Here is an 18,239-nt window from a genome sequence, read left to right on the forward strand (position 1 = left end):
AGAAGGTTTTAGGAGAGATGGCAAGCTCCATAAAGAAAATGATATTCCAGTTTCTTTCTCAAACAAGAGTCAGAGATCAGTTACCATCTATTGGTCAATGCAGAGGAGGGATAAAAGCAGAGGATATTTCCCCATCCATAGAAAGATTTGGCAATTTTTACCAGAGGCCAGGGACTTTGAGAATGAAAACATAAAAAAGATGTCGTGGTAACTTCAAAATAAGTAAGTCATTTCAAATTAATAGAGCATCTGCTGTGTTGAGGCATTATTAGGGAAAAGGTGTAATTTTCATCTTACAATTCAAAAGCAATTAGTTTTAAAATGCTAAAAGTTCTATGTTGATTTATATGAAGAAGCACTAATAGAGACTAAAAATTCTGCTTCAGAGCACAAAAATTGTACATAATGCTATAAAGTGAAGAACTTACTGGATGCATTTTATAACCATCTTTATTATTTGGTAACTTTAGAGCTGACTTATTATAAAATATATCCAAGTTTACTTTGAAAATAATGAATGCAAAGTTAAAGGTCTATATATAAGTTTGAAAGCATTTTAATGATTTTTAAATCTAAAACTATTCAAGCTTAAAATATTAGGAAGTATTTATGGCAGTTATGAATTTCTTTGCTCTTTTGTTACGTAAACATTGCAAAGACTTTTAGTATATTCAGTGCCTCTTACTATGGATAAATGCATATCATCTTACTGTGAATGTTAAGGGTAAGAAAAATCAAACACTTATATTCAGGCCTGAGACCATGAGAAACCCAAGACTGTGTAAATAACAATTCACAATAAAATATAAAGTAATAAATTCTTTTTTTTTTTTTTTTTTGAGACGGAGTCTCGCTCTGTCGCCCAGGCTGGAGTGCAGTGGCGCGATCTCGGCTCACTGCAAGCTCCGCCTCCCAGGTTTACACCATTCTCCTGCCTCAGCCTCCCGAGTAGCTGGGACTACAGGCGCCCGCCATCTCGCCCGGCTAGTTTTTTGTATTTTTTAGTAGAGACGGGGTTTCACCGTGTAGACCAGGATGGTCTCGATCTCCTGACCTCGTGATCCACCCGTCTCGGCCTCCCAAAGTGCTGGGATTACAGGCTTGAGCCACCGCGCCCGGCCAGTAATACATTCTTAAAGGAATTAAATACAGAATAGTTTTTTCCATTTGAAAGCAAAGATGAAAATATTTTAAATAAAATTTTTTCACCCTAAAACATTCTTTTACACTAGTGGCTAATGCTGTGAGAGTGTTTACTGCAGAGCAGACAGTGCTTACCACAAACCGTATCCTATTCTGAAAACACAGGACCATCTAAATTGATCTTCAGAATACTCTTTAAGTGTCACTATTTTCACAGTATTACAAATGGCAAAAATGATGCTCTGTGAGGTTAACTAAATTGCTCAAGGTCAAACAGTGCTGAGCTAAGAGTTAAACGCTGGCTGCTGCATTCAGACCCTGAATGCAGGGTCTAAATATATATATATCACACTGTAATCTATTACTATCCATATGAAACAATGTAAAAAAACCAAAGCATTTATGAAATTTATAAAAATTTTAACAATATTCATGAAAGAATATGTATTATGCATGACAGAAAATGGTAATAATCTTTACATAAACAGAATAAAATTCTGTCCTAAACTAAGTAATTTTTGCAATGAATTTAGGTGTGACCAACTTTTGGTACTTCAATGTCTTATCAGTTTCATCTTTCTCTAATGACAATGCCCTAGAAGACCGCAGCACAGATATAATTGAAAAGAATATCATAGCCAAGTGAAAAACAGAAACTTTAGCATCCAATGTATATTTGAAGAGTTTGTTTTTCACACAGCAATTTTTTTTTTCTTTTTTTTGAGTGGAGTCTCGCTCTGTTGCTCAGATTGGAGTGCACCAGCATGATCTCTGCTCACTGGAACCTTTGCCTTATGGGTTTAAGCAATTCTCTTACCTCAGTCTCCCAAGTAGCTGGGACTACAGGCACCTGCCACCACGCCCAGCTATTTTTTTTTTTTTTTAATTAGAGATGGGGTTTTGCCACGTTGGATAGTCTGGTTTCGAACTCCTAACATCAGACGATCCACCTACCTCAGCCTCCCAAAGTGCTGGGATTATAGGCGTGAGCCACCGTGCCTGGCCCTTCACAGCAATTTTACTTTTTAAAAATTATTTGGAGGATACATATATTTTATTTTTAATTTTTTTTTAACTTTTAAGTTCAGGGGTACACATGCAGGTATGTTACGTAGGCAAACTGTGTCACGGAGGTTTGTTGTACAGATTATTTCGTCACCCAGGTATTAAGCCTAGTACGCATTAGTGATTTTTCCTGATTCTCTCCCTGCACCGTCCACCCTCTGAAAGGGCCCACTGTGTGTTGTTCTCCTGTGTGTGAGGACACACATATTTTAATTTTCAAAAATTGAACTCATGTAAATTAGAATGGGACCTACTGTGACAGAAGTTACTTCCACTCTTTCCACCTCATCTCTCCTCACTGAGCTCTGATTTCACATTAGATATTTCATGTCTATGTGATGATGAAACCTCTCCTAAGCTACAGAGGTTGAATATTGATTAGTCTAAGCCACAATTCTCCTTGATAATGAGATGTATACCAAGTATCTAACAAAATGCTGACACTGAGGCATAAAAACAAGTCAGCTACAGAGCTGCAGTGATCGTTTTCTGTTTTACAAGACTGAAAGAGAGAAATTTGTTTCTTACCACTGTTAGGCATTGTTTTAGAAAGACATGATCCTTCCAATTGCTGTAGTCACTTTGTACTTGTAAGATAACCTTAAGGTAAACCAACCTAAAGCCCTATGAATTAACTAATCTCAGTGAGCCTAAGGATGATTCCAAGCTGGTTAATTCAGTCTATTGGCTCCTTATTATATGAACAACAAAAAAAAGTCCCTCCAGAACTGCTTTTTTTGGATTGTTTTGTTACTTGCAGGCAAAATCATCCCAACTGGTCACAACTGTAGACTTAAGAAAATGCTTGAGATTTATTTTCATAGTATTTGTCAAATAATAAATTTTAGAAAATAATTATCAGCTTCCAAAATGCTAACTTTTCTCTAGAGTAATCACTTTAAAATATTGGACTGTCATACCATCTTGATAACACAATTATTTGCTCAAACTGCATATGTGTGTGTGCGCACGTATACACAAACACACACACACACGGTCCCCAACTTACAATGATTCAACTTACAATCTTCTAACTTCACAGTGATGCAAAAGCAATACACATTCAGTAGAAACCATAATCCAATACCAGATTTAATCAATTCCATGATATATTCAACATTTTATTCTAAAATATGCTCCGTATTAGATGATTTTGCCAAAACGTAGGCCAATGTAAGTGTTCTGAGCACATTTAAGATAGGCTAGTCTGATCTATGGTATTCAATAGGTTAGATGTATTAAATGCAATTTGACAATGATATTTTCATATTTTTAACTTTAGTAGATTTATTGGGATATTACCCTAACATAAAGTCAAGGAGTATCTATAGAATCAACTCTAAAGAACAAAGAAATACCATAAGATTTCCTATTGCTTAGAAAGATAGAGTTCTTTAAAGGAAGAAAATGATATCTGTTAAGGCTTTAAAAACAAATCAAAATTAAATCAAAATTCAAAATTAAGTCCAAGCTTCTATCCTTCCTAAAAACAGAATTATCCTGACAAAGGAAAAGTGAAATATAAAATTAATCAATCTGAACCAAAGAAAAGCTATCATGGAAACCAAGAAAGAGTCTTCCATTTGTTGTGGTAAGACGATTAGAGAAAACTCCAAGAGTTTTCATGAAGCTTGCCACCTTAGAATTTTTTGGGAGAAATTATGAAGAGTAAAGAAATAATACGATTCCAAGCTGTGAGTTAAGAGAAAGGAAACGTGCTAAAGAACTAACTTGTTCATTCAAACACAAACTGACCTTTCATCATACTCCAGACTTTGAGCATGACACTGGCATACAAAAATGAATAAAATACAGTCTTGAACAGATTGTGATTTTGTTGATAGGAGATGATTGTAAAATAACAGAAGGGCTTCAATGGATGAATAGATATTTTCTAATCACAGAAGATGGAAAAAGGGCAATGGAAGCAGAAAGAACAGCATGCATAAATTCAGAGGCAAAAAGGAAGTGATATGCTTGCAAAAGTACAAAAACTGTTTTCAGGGAAGTGGCAAAACTTGAGGAAGATGGGTGGATACCAGACCTTGAAGCCCCCTGCATGATATTCTAAGGAGCTTGAACTTTATTCTGTAAGCGGAATAGAACAATTAAGTAATTATAAGTTGGGGGAGTGACAGGATACGAGTTTGTACTTTTAAAAGGTCACATGAAAAGCAATAAATTGGGTTGAGAAATTCAGTTAGATGACTAATAAATGAATGCTGGAAAAACACAAGATCCTGAACTAAACTTGTATTCAGCCTAATGAAGGGAATGTGATCTCATTCTAGGCAAAGTTTGGATTAACGGGGAACGTGCTTGCAATTTATAGTGGCAGCCATGGCAAAGAGGGCTGTAAAATTGAAAAGCAAGCCCTAAGAGTCATTATCACAAGTAGGAGAAATACTTTTGGTTAGCTTTCATCTTGATGGCATTCTGGAACATAACAGCAGGGGTAGATAGAAGAGAAGTCATGAAAATTGGGTATGTCCCTATGCAAGCAGAGGGGAAAAAAACACTAAAGGTCAAAGGAACAAAGAACTTAGCATTTCTTTTATATTGGCATTAGTTGGAGTGACAAATCCAGTGTAAAGCTAACGAGTAGCAGAGCAAATAACAAGGGCACCCACAGTTTTCAACTGATATCAGGAAATATTTAATCCTGCAATTTCCCACTTCACATTATAAACTGGTGTATTGGAATTGGGGTCAGGAATCCAGATTTGGTTTCCAAGGAAGGGCAGAATCAGGGAAGTACTTCGGCGTCATGGTGGGGAATTTGAGGGAAAGATGGAGCTGCGAAGCAGCAGCAGCAAAGATTAAGACACAGAGGGCTCCCCTGCAAAAAAAAAACCACAGACTGATGAACAGGAGACATTGATAATTTCATTTTTATTCTGGAGTCAGGAACTGGACTTAAGTAAAGAAGAACCTAATCAGGAAGAAGGAATGAACAAACTAATTGTATGAACCTGCTTTTTAGTGAGCATACGTATAGATTCTCTTGTTGGCCACTGGGTGTATAAAATGTAAATACATTATGATGGTCTAAAAATGTAGGACAAAGAGTGAAAGGGAGCCTGTGTCTAAACCCAGTGGAAGACAAGCAGGCCCTCCGAGAAATAACCTGGGTAGTTTTTGCAGTTAAAAACAATCACCATTGTTTCTCCACAACAGGGATGTGCTCTACAGAAACAAGGATTCGATGTAAACCAAAAAGAGAATGATGCCCATTTTATTCTGGTATAATTTATATAAGTAGTTTAAAAATATCTGTGATGTGTTAAGAGTTTGTGGAAAAACATCAAGTATAGAAATATTTCTAGTAAGAAAGCTGATTGGCATTAATGCGCTTTTATTTGCATTTCAAATAGATAACTGCTGCTAAGCCGGGCATACAAAATATCCCTTTGACTTTCAGAAAAATAATAAATGTTTATCTGTAACAACTTTTCAGACAGTAATATTGCAGAGTATAGACATCCAAAAGCATATTAGCTAATTATATGCATTTGGTTCTGCATAAAATAGATTCCAAAAGTACTATCTTAACTTCCCAAGTAACTAGTAGATATTTTATATTTATTGATCGTATTTACCTTTTATTACTGTTAACAAGGAGTCAACTCGGTTATCAGGATCCTACTCTAATTTAACTTTTGAACTATTCAAATTTAAGAATCAAAAGTGCTAACTAGACTTAAATAAACCCCCTCTCTTAGGCCCATGACAAGCATCTCTCATCTGTAAAAGATTCATGCCTCTTTGTCTCATTAAAAGTTAAAATTTTTAACTGGGATTTTTACTTCTTAACTACAGTTTCCTGTTCAGTAAATTATTTCTGGCTCACATAAAACAGAGCTACATGTTTTATTCCAAAACAGGAAAGATGAAGCAGGATCTTGTGAAAGGATAGACCTTAAGGAGGAAGTGAAGAATGACATCTTTCTTGGTTTAGATGATATCTTCAAGAGTAACTGAAGGAACAAACTCTATAAAATAGAATCGAAGTAGCTTATTAACAAGATACTATGATAAATACAGCAGAGGTTAAAACACACTATTTCTCTTGTATTGCCTTTATCATATTTTAAGACCGACCCCCACCTCCCTGCAAAAAAAAGAATAGAGAAACTTAATTTTACATATGGCACTGAAACTTTGAATTTATCGTGCAGCTCATGTTTAAAACACATATATGTATAATGTAAATAAAGTAGTACACATATGAATATTACAAATGTTTTAACTATTACATTACCATAAAGAAAAGATGCTTTTGGCCGGGAGCGGTGGCTCAAGCCTGTAATCCCAGCACTTTGGGAGGCCGAGACGGGTGGATCACGAGGTCAGGAGATCGAGACCATCCTGGTCTACACGGTGAAACCCCGTCTCTACTAAAAAATACAAAAAAAACTAGCCGGGCGAGGTGGCGGGCGCCTGTAGTCCCAGTTACTCGGGAGGCTGAGGCAGGAGAATGGCGTAAACCCGGGAGGCGGAGCTTGCAGTGAGCTGAGATCCGGCCACCCACTGCACTCCAGCCTGGGCGGCAGAGCAAGACTCCGTCTCAAAAAAAAAAAAAAAAGAAAAAAAAGAAAAAAGAAAAGATGCTTTTTCTTTGTGTGACTTATGGAATCAAGTTAATTTATAGCCTTATCTCTCCTCGTCTCTCTACCACTACTACTTCCTGTACAGATTCATGAGAAGTTACAAAGTAGATTATTACCATAGGATATTTGTCAATATTTCTACTCATTTTCAATCCATATACTACCTAAATATATGGAATATTATTCAATCACAGACTTGATTCACTTACTAGATTTTTTTTTATTTAAGCAAAGCTTATGATGAAAGTCTGAATTCTTAAAAAATGCTTAGTAGATGTAAAGTGTTCTCACCACAAAAATAATAGCTATGTGATATAACACACATGTTAAGTAGCTAGATTGAGTCCATTCCACAAATGTTTATACATTTAAGACACAGTGAAGACATACAATTATATATGTCAATGTGGAAAATTAAAGAAATTAAAACGAGAAAAGAAAGTCTATGGTTGTATAATAGAAAAAGTCAGATTATCTCTTCTATTTCAGGTGGTATCTGGAATATCTAAATAGAAAGTTGAGCATATGTATTTAACCACATTTATATGAATTCCACAGAGGTGCATATTTTCAGAAATACGTTTTAAGATAATTCCCAACTGCAGGATTCTACGATCTGATTAGCATGCTATTCATCTATATAGTAAGTGGAAAGATCCCTTAATTTCTTCATAAGAAGCTTTGAGTAATTAAAATTTCATTCCATTGTATTTTATATGTGCCAATGGCATAATTTTTTCATTTATATAACACATTAGTTTTTATGGTATATGTGCAAAGAAAAGAATCAATTCCCCCAAACAATTTGTGCACATTATCATTTTTATACACAGACTGATCTCTTGGTTTTTCAGGTTGCTAGCATAACAGGAATGATATTTTGTACTAAAGTACTCCATGTATTGAGCATGTATTATAGGGCTTAAGAAGGAAATTCAAAAGAATCTTATTTCAACAGTCAAAAGTAGTAGAAATTGGATTTTAAGTGTGCACATTTAATTACTGAAGTAGCAAAGAACTTTGTAATGTAAAGAGAAAATAGCCCATCATCCAGGAGCTGGCCTGGTATTATTAGTTAGGTCTTGCTGTTTCTGGACACAGGTCCAGCACTCACTGCTTGGCCTTGGTGTTTGTTCTGCTGAACACAAACAATTCACAGAACATTTACTTTAGATAAAACCATTCTGTGATCATGATGAGTCAAGACAAAATGAGACCCTTTTATATCTGAACCCAGAATGATTATGAACACTGTCCAAGCCACAGATACTACACATTCCCTTCCCACTTACTATGAGTGACTCTGCTTCTTTATCAATTACAGCTTTAGCTTCAGTCTAGTCTTCCCTTGTCCTAGATAAGATTAAGGCAACCAATCATAAAATTATCCTGCCTCCTGACAACATCCAATTCAGAGCAAACCTCTATTTCCTTCAGTATCACCCCTCAACCCTCCCCAGTCAACCAACCAAAGTCCAAATTATAGAATAGATTTTTCCTAACATCTTCTTACTGGGTCACTGTCAGTTCCCTATGGTACACTTCTCTCTCTTTGCAATGAGTAATGAACTTGTCTCACTACAAGTGTGTTCCTGTTGTACTTTGGTTAAAGAAAGGACATTGGCAGTAATAAAGCACCTAAGAAACTTGGCTAACTCCAGTGCTATCAGGAAGCTCTGATGTATATGCTAGCACAATCTCTCAGAATTTTCAAGATGACTAAAGAGAAACTCAAAGAAGAAAAATTAGAAGATGCTAGAGTGATGAGAAACAGGAGAGATTATTATGGACGTGCAAAATGACATGGGACAACAATTTTGAGGTTAGAGCTTTTGTGTCATGTATAGGAGAAAGAAGCAGGCCGAGACAAGAAACATGGCCAGGTCAGAATACGGGGGCAGAGCATCCACTGAAAGGCCATGAAATACCCAAGAGCTTTATTATAATTCTGTTCAAGGCAGGGCGCAGTGGCTCATGCCTAAAATCCCAGTGGATTGCGGGGCCCAGTGGGGAGGACTGCTTGAGGCCATTAGTTTGAGACCAGCCTGGGCAGGCTGAGGCAGGAGAATCGCTTGAATCCAGGAGGCAGAGGCTGCAGTGAGCCGAGATCATGCCACTGCACTCCAGCCTGGGTGACAGAGCAAGATTTTGTCTCAAATAAATAAATAAATAAATAAATAAAATAACTGTTCAAAATCTGTTCAAAAGAAGATAGAGGAAAATTCTAAGTCTGTTGCACTAAAACTTCACTAAAGAAGCCTGAGTGACTACACTGAAGATATACTATTCTTGTATTTATAAAAGATGACATAAAAATAGCATAATATTAGGAAGCTAAATTACCCTCTCCGTAAATGGCTACCAAAATAATTGTAGGTGGATTTTAAATAACTTCCTAGAAGGGATTAAAAATCTTAGGTAGTCTGAGGTGGGACATACAGAGCACAAATGTAGATTCAGGGAAACACTAAGGATAATGATGATGATAATTACAATGACAATATAGTAACAATTTTTAAAAAGGCATTATGAATACCAAGTTAAACATTTTTTTATCGTTCTCATGCACCAATTTTTGAGAACTACTGTGATAAATCTAGTCTCATTTAATCAGCTGTTAAAAGTGAGCTGTGTGCTTTTGAATAATACTTCTCACTCTTCAGTTTCCAGTATTCACTTGCCAGTCCTTGTTTTCCAAGGAAGGATTTAAACCTAGATCAGACCCAGAGCTTGGCTCACCCCTCACAGTGCATGTCCTTCCCTAATCTTATCTTGCCCTCAACCCTTTGCCTACATAGCAAGCACCTGCTGGGTGATTATACTTGTAACCTGAACCAAATTCTGACCTGGCTCCCCTCACCAACAGATCACAAGCCAGAAGACAAGCAAATACTAACTCAAGCTTTTTGCGACTATTTTTTCTGACTCTAATGCTGTATTACATCTCCTAACAAGCTCTTGTTGAAATCTTCATATTACATGTGAAATTATTCTGCTATCATAGTTTGAATCATCAACTCTGTTTTATTTATATATGCTTTTATTCCCTCCAATTACATTGGCAAATATTTTATTAATCAGTAGCCCTTGCAAGAGTAAACTTAAATACATTCCTAAAGTATTTTTAGTTTGGACTTCTGATTGATTGGAGAAAATGTTGAGAATCAACAAAACCAAAACCTGACACCCCCCTCAAGTAGCTCTCAGCAGGTCTAGGAAGGCAGATGCATAAACAGACAATTCTAACAGGCTGTGCTACCTACACTCAGGTGGGGAGAGTGGATGGTGAGGGAGAGAAGGTGTTAAAGGACAGTGGTGGAGGAAGTGGTTCCTTATGCCGGGACTGCATATAAAGATCCAGGTACAGAGTGGGAGAAGGTAGAGTGGATCATAGGCATTTCCCCAAATAGAGACACATAAAGAAACATACAAAATAATAAACATACAACTGGAAAAACAAATTTCAGTAAGGCTTCGGTGCAGCGTATGAGTTTTGGAAGAACAAGACAAAACACCAGAAAAGTGGCCACAAATGACCACAAACATGATGTCGTAATTTAACACATAATATACCAAACTTTATATTATATGTGTGCCTTGATTACCTGGAATTCATTCTCTTGGGGGTTTATCTTGAAAGCAACATAGGACTACTCAAGGATTTTTAGGGAAGTAGTATATGATAAAATTTGGGTTTAGGAGATGGCCTTGGCATCAGCATGGAAAATGGATTGGAGGGAAGGCCAGAGGAAGCCTATCAAAATAATCTAGAAAGGAAATTATGTAGTTGGACTTAAAAAGTGGCTATGTGGGTGGGGGTAGGAAACGTGGGCAAGATTTCAGAAATATTTAGTGGATATGGAAGATATTTAGAAGGTAGCATGAATAGCTAAGGCTTGGTGACTAATTAGCTAGGTAGAGAGGAAAAAATTGTAAGTCTCAGGTTTTACGCCTGAGTAACAAGACAAAAGGAGGTACTGGAGGGGAAATACAGGACCAGGTTTAGGGGTGGGGTGGGGTGGGGTTAGTCCTATCAGGGTTTAATATTGGCATTTTCACTAACTGGCTGCAAGATCCTGAGCCAAATTCTAAATCTCTCCAAGTCTGTTTACTCATTTGTAAAATGGAGATAACACTATCTATTTTAAAATTATTGTAAAACTTACATAATATTTAACCCTTCTATGGCATTTACAATATGCAAGACACTTTTATGAGTATTTTGTATGCATTAAGTTGCTTATCTTGGACAGTTACCCTATGAGGTAGGTATGTTTATTATCCATGTGCTACAGATAGGGAAACAGAGGTACAAAGAAGTTTACTAACTTGTCCGAGGTCACAGAGCTGGGGAGTTAGAGATCTAAGTTTCAAACATACGCAGTCTAACAGTAGAGAGTACGCCTCAGGCAATAATTTACTTCTCATTAAATACTAGGCACTTTGCATAATTATTTTTAGGGTGCTTTGCAGGTACTACATAGGTAATAAATAGCTATTAAAATTTAACCATTTTATTTTAAAATAATTTGCAGGGGATATGTTATATGCATATATATTATTGAAGGCTGGGATAAATTCAAGCCTAGTAAAAGACACTCACTTGGGGATTATAATTTAATTTTGAACATAAAAATGTACATCTTGAATCAGAACACATTCACAAGGTTACGTGGCTCAGGCCTGTAATCTCAGCACATTGAGAGGCTGAGGTGGGCGGATCACATTAGGAGATAGAGACCGTCTGGGCTAACACAGTGAGACCCCGTCTCTACTGAAAATACAAAAAAGTTAGCTGGGCGTGGCGGAGGGCGCCTGTAGTCCCAGCACTTGGGAGGCTGAGGCAGAATCTCTTGAACCTGGGAGGAGGAGGTTGCAGTGAGCCTAAATCGCACCACCACACTCCAGCCTGGGTGACAGAGTGAGACTCCGTCTCAACAACAACAGTAACAACAACAAAAAGAGTTTAGATACTTTCAACTAGAGAACTTGACCTACTGGCATGGAGATACATGGGTCTGAAGTTGAGAAGAGTGATTGGAGCCATAAGATGTAGATTGGGGTCTCCTCAACATGCAGATTATAGGTGAAGTCATGAAAATCGATATCACTTAGCAAGTGGGGGATGGGGAATGGGAGCCTAGAAAATCTGCAGAAATAGAAACTGAAGAAAGCAATATGGCTAGATAAGGGCATAAAAGGTCACTAACTTCTACAAGCCTCCACATCCTTACTTGTAAAAAATTCAGTAGGTCTTAGTTTTAGAGTGTGCTAAGAACTATCCCCACTTCTGTTTGTAGCTTTTGCTATGAAAAAAATGTAAACATTGGGAGAGCAGCTGAAAGTTGACGTCCAGCCCTAAGCCTCAGAAAAAAGAAAAGGCAAGCTTCATAGCTGTTGCTTTGCCATGGTAAATAATTAAGTGCTTTTCTTTTTCTTCTTTTTTTCAAAAGACCATTCAGATTGTTTCAGTTGCTTTTATTTATTCTACAGGATTTCAGCTTCAGAAACTCTCTTGCTGTTACTATGTACAGAAGTTTTGCATGGGAGAGTTGAGAGAACAAAATGCTACCTTTAATACTCAAGAGGAATATTAATGGGGTGGAGAAGATAATGGGAGGAATTATAGTAAGCTTCCTGTTTGCCTCTTAATTATAGAATTTATTTTTCCCTTTGCTTAATCCTGTATTTCCCAACTTCAGCTGGTAAACCATACAGAATTTTGTTGAATGATTACAACAGGGCTGCAGTACAAGGATACAATACACAAAGATTGGAAGACTGAAGGGGAAGGAACTTTCAAGCAGCTGTCTAGGTCAGAAAGGAACTAAGGGATGGAGAAAGAAAATGGGTGATGCCTGTACTTTTACCACCAGCTAGCCACCATCCCCAAACGTCAGAGAGGGTTTTGAGGGGATACGTGACTAGGCTAGCAGAGAACAGTACTGTGCATGCTGTGGTTGTTCACGAAGTGAAAAGTGGAGAAATCACAGCCCTTTCCTGGAGGAAAGATTAGCAAATCTCCAAGATGACCCTTGGGCCCAGAGTGAAACTGACTGAGCTAAATGTTTCTCTCTGGCTTCATCCAAAACTCAGTACAGACAGCAAAGAGATCTAAGAGACTGTATATAGTAGCAAGCACATCTAAGTTTTGCATGCAGACTGGGGAAAGGACTAGGACATCAGTGAGAGGCATTAGGTGAAATGAATGAGCTTCATGAACGATTTACTGAGACATTCTCAGCGTCTGTGAGTTTATATATTTAGTGTCTTATAAATTATAGAATATTTCTCTGTTAAATCCCATAATTCATTTTATGAGTAGAGGATCTGTCTTATATTATAAAAATAAACAAACCCACAGACACGCTGGGAAGAACAGCAGTAGTAACATTCCATTAAACTACCTACCTGAGAATTTAATACAAAAAAAAGTTGCACAGCTGTATGTATTACGTTATAGTATAGAGCTACGTCAATTTGGATATTCTTAGAAAAAGTGCTAAACATAAGAAACAAATGTATCTAAGTTATTTCCATAATGCAAAATTCTTAAAATTTTAGTCATAGTCCTTAGAAGAAGATGAATATTTTGATTTAGGAAATAGTTAGACAATAATTTAAATAAATGAATAAAATCTGAGTTATTATGATGTATGAGTCAGGCACGGGGACATTGCTGTTATTAATACAAGTAGTTACAAATGGAATAACTCCATTACCTTTATGGTGTTTATATGCAGGCAAGGTGCTCCAACTCTAGGCAATAGCAAAGGTCTGTAAGGAATGCTCTTATCCCTGTATATTAAGCTTATCACAGCTCATACCTTTCTGCCCTGTAATTCCTTGTCTATGGCACCTGCTTAGATGTACCTATTGACCAAGCAGCTCTTAAAAGGATAGGGCTAATAGAAATTAAAAGTCTCCCAAGAGACCAAGATAAAATCAAGAATAGTATTTATTCCCCATTTCAGATGAAATAGTTCAAGAAGAAATAATGTAGGAAGTTATCAATCCTAAAGCTTAGAATCCAGACTACAGTTATTTTATTCTGGAGAGGCTTCCTAAGTTGTGTGAAGTTACTTAGCATTTTAAGAGTAAATGATGCAATAACGAGAAGCTTAGAGTAAGCAATGGAAATAACTCTGCCAGTATCTTCCTTCTAGTCCTTCTGGAAATACAACTGTCACTCGTTTGGTCTATTCTTCTCCCCAGAGACTGATAACACTTTAAGGGAGCTGTTGTTGTGGGGTCATGGGGAAAAGTGTCCATAAAATGATGAATATGCTTTCATCATTTACTAACAGTTTTTGTTTTTTAACCTTCATCAAAAATTTCATTCTATATGAACAAGGTTCAGAAAACCGCCTGTAAAATGATCCTAGATTCTTATAAATGTTCAGCACAACATTATTTCTAATAGCATTTCCTAAAGCAGTGTAGGTGTTCATTAAATATTTTTGAAAGAGTATGTCAATGAATAAAGGTATTTGAAAGATAGCAACGCCATCATGTATTTAACCAAAATAGGTATTTCATGCTTTAGGGCTCAGTCTTAAAGTAGATATCCAGTTTACTTAAAATTTTATATCTTCTATAAATGACAGTATGCTTTGGGTTCTATTTTATGAGACCATTGTATTGAACACACTAATGTTTATTACTTCATTTCTAAAACTTACCGGAATTAGATACAAGAAGTAGATCTTGCAGTGGCATTTGCTACATTTTAAATAAAGTTACAATGAAGTTTCAACATGCGACCAAAGGAACCTCCAAATGAATTTCAGTTAGACTGAAGTGTTCTTATTAAGTCATGGTCATAAAATAAGACATGGATATTTTTTTATTTTCTAAAAATTAAAATGAGAAAAGTAATATTTATAAGACTTAATGAGAAGGAACAACATTAATGAAGAGATGAAACTAATAATAATTTATTTTAAAAAACTATCCTCAGTTCACCTTTAAACATCACAAGCACTGAAGGGCAAACAATGCTTTTCCATTTGAGCACAGTCCAGAGTCCTTGGTGAATGAGCCAAGCTGTCTCCTATGTCCCCTCTAATGCTTGCCAATTTTCTGTCATTTCCTTCTTTGTACGATAGTGTTTGTGTGACAAAGGTCTCTGGGTATATTTCAAAACATCTTTAGCTATTTAACAGGGTACCAACAAACACGCATCTAAAAGTGTTACTTCTTCTCCACATGGTTTGTCAGAAGATACAAATCAGAATTCACTTTACCCTTTCCATAAAGAAATGACTTGAAAGCTTATTGTGGAACCAACGGCATACTTTGTTAAAAAACAAAGAAAGTTTCCAGTGGCTTAGCCAATTACTGTACTTCTACATACAACACTAAAGCTATTTACTGGACTATATTATTTTTCTATTCCTTGCACACTTACATTTGAGATCATTTTCTTTTCCTGATGAACATGTATTGTTTGTGATTGAACCACTGTGGATTAGACATAACTGAGGATTCCAGTCACATGACATGAAAACCCAACCTCATACCCACCCTCTTCAGTACCTCCACTTGCTCCTCACAGAATGCAATAAAGTGATGCACTTCACAATTTTTATCTGAATTGCAATCTTTAGGAAAATCATAAACATCAAATACATTTTTCCTTTTCACTCATTTTGTAGCATTTCTTTATTTCAAAATTGGGATTTTTTTCAAATAATTTAACCTGAAGCTTTATTAGTTTGTAAATACTAAGAGTATCAGATTAAATTCCTTAGTCATCTTAATCAGTAATTTGTGGTGAAAAGCAAAATGAGCCACAGTTACATCAACAGCTTTATATTATATTTCTTTGCTCTGAAACGTTTCCTTCCATTTAATCATCCCACTGTACAACTCTACAACCTTAAGCTGTCTTTTTTCAATGATTTGTCAGCAGTTTAACCACCCCACCTTTTTTGTTGCCTGACAGTAATTCTTGAGTTCCAGAGCGTATCTTTTTCCCAGGTGAAAATTGTTTTATTATCCTCAGGTGTTTGCTTTCTTGAACTCTTAGAACAGTTAATTCCACAGTTGTCATTATACTTTACAAAAGGGTCAGATTCCAAATAATTAGTAATTGCACAGTACATCATTTGAAAATATTTTTCCTTTCTTCTTGTCAGGATTACAGGAGTCTCATATATTGCCCCACAAATCCACTTTTATTATTTAGTCAGTTGTAACTGAAAACAAGATAGCTTGCCAATTTCTCTTTGAGACAGATAACCCATCTGAATTGTGAGTCCTCTCAAGGAGTGTGAACAAGAAGTTTACCCCTTTGGAAGTATTAGCCTTAAATGGTGCCCCAGAATTCAGTCTAGCACCAAGCAACCATTCCCCAAATAATAAAAGAAAGTGACCTTTTTTGTAAAGGCAAAGAAACCTATCTAATTCATTCCAGGGCTTGTAGAATAGCATGGAGAAACAGAAGGAATTGCTTTTTTTTTTTTTTTGTATCAACCTTAATTGTGTCTCAAAATATGCATAACTTGACTTTCTGTATAAGTAACGACTTTGTCATTCTTGGCGGTGTTGTCTGATCTTATGTGGTCACATTATGAAACACACCATATAACAAAAGTTCTGCGAGGTAACAAAATCTCCCCCTACCCCACAAATAAGACTTGCGGCACCCACACTCAAGAAAGTTTTTATGATCACTAATGATTAGTAAGTTTTATGTATAAAAATAGTTTTGTTTTCTTCTGTCTAGGAGTCAAATTAAGATTGGTCTTTTAGATTATTTCTTAAATATATTTGTCAGTTGTGACAGCAAGCCAAAAAACATTTTCAGAGTCCCATGAAAGAAGGTCATTCAAATTCTAGCCTCATTTTAAATACGAACTTTTCCAGGTTGGAAGGGGATAATCAAATTGGCCAGATTTTTAGAGTATCCTTTTGAAAATATTAATCTTCTTAAAAACCTATCAGAAAACAGAAACAAGAAATCTAAAGGAAAAGAAGTTTCAAGTAAAATTACACTTTCTGAAATCATGAGAAGTTTGGGTTTTCTGATGTTTTCTAAGTAAAATCCATGAAATAGGCAACTAGAAATCCATAGCATCCTTTGGAATTTAGAGAGTTGTGGAAATGTAAGGCTTAAGGGTTAAAAAGCAAATTTCTTTAACCATTTGGTTAAAACTTACAAATAAGTTAAAAGAAGCATCACAGACTAAACTATTATATCAGATAATAATTGCCTTTTTAGAGAGCCCAAAAATAACAGTTACTTACTAGATGACAGTGCATCAACTACAAAAACATTTACAGCCACACTTCTAAACAAAAAGCATTCTGCTCACCAACTTCTAGAAGAGCTTGCTTTCGCAGATGTAGGACCTCAAGACTGGCTCCAGAGTCTTGCAGGAGGAGATGCAGAAAGTAAACAGGATTTCCACGACATAGCAGCTGAGAACTCAGAAATGAGGCACAGGCTCTCAACCCTTCATCTAGCCTTAAGGCTATCCTGACATCTGAAAACCATTGACATCCTGAGCCTTCCAGCACTTCAGATGCATGCCTAACACAAGATAAATATAGATCCCTGACACCTGAGCAAAATGGAATGAACGTTGACTTGAAAAACCTCACTCCTTTTGGGCCTCAGCTGAAGAAAATAAAACTCTTAATCCTTTCCCTGCTAGAACCTGTTATTCCCCTTAACAGATGGTTGCTCTACTTAGGAAACATAGAAATTCAAGTAATTAATAATCAATAATAAATTAGCTTCACTTCATGATTGCCGTTTGCTCTGATAGTAAAGAGAAAGGCTCAGATTTTCCTGTCTTAAGTATAAAACAACATAAAAATGAATATTGATTACTATTGAGTCAAAAAACAGATTTTTGTTCCAGTAACTTTTGTAGGTGAGTCCCTATAAACTTTCTTAGTACTTTTTCTCCTCTATGTTTTCAATAGTCATTTGGTCATTTTTTGTTTGCCTCAATTAATGAGGGCCATGCACTGCCAGAGTTCTTTGGTTTAAATTATTGTTTTTTGAATCTTTTTTGAAGGGTTGTAGAATATATTTGGTTTACAATAAATTTTGCTTAGGACTTCCACTAAACATGAATAAAGCTCTACTCTCAGCCCAAACAGACCCTGTGATGAAAGTTATTACTCTGAAGATACAATGACAGGATTTCTAAATTACTTTCTAGGATTTATATATTAAGAATCTCTAATTCTATATACTAAAGCAAAGTGAACAGAGAAACTGGAAAAGCCATATTGCTCTCCTGATATTTACATATTTTCAATTAAAATTTCTTTTACAGAATCACATTAAAGGAAAATTATAGACTAGAGTTACCACTCTTTAAATAAAACTATTCTGTATCAAGTAGTAACCACTATCCACAAAAATGGTTGTTTTGTCAAACCATAACCAGTATTTTCATCATA

The 18,239-nt window shown here is 36.1% G+C and overlaps 1 protein-coding gene across 2 annotated transcripts in view; it reads right to left on the reverse strand.

The window, feature by feature from the left end:
• The window catches only part of CD36 (CD36 molecule (thrombospondin receptor)), a 75,260-nt gene extending 57,895 nt beyond the window's left edge, over positions 1-17,365 (reverse strand). The window contains exon 1 of one of the 2 annotated variants that reach the window (XM_011927702.1): positions 17,138-17,365. The gene's annotated coding sequence lies outside the window, so the exon portion shown is untranslated. The remainder of the gene's footprint in view (positions 1-17,137) is intronic. The other variant, XM_011927703.1, reaches the window with a different exon arrangement.
• Between the last annotated feature and the right edge of the window lie 874 nt (positions 17,366-18,239).

Source organism: Colobus angolensis, unplaced genomic scaffold (assembly GCF_000951035.1).
Source record: "Colobus angolensis palliatus isolate OR3802 unplaced genomic scaffold, Cang.pa_1.0 Scaffold74, whole genome shotgun sequence".
Lineage (NCBI taxonomy): Eukaryota > Metazoa > Chordata > Mammalia > Primates > Cercopithecidae > Colobus > Colobus angolensis.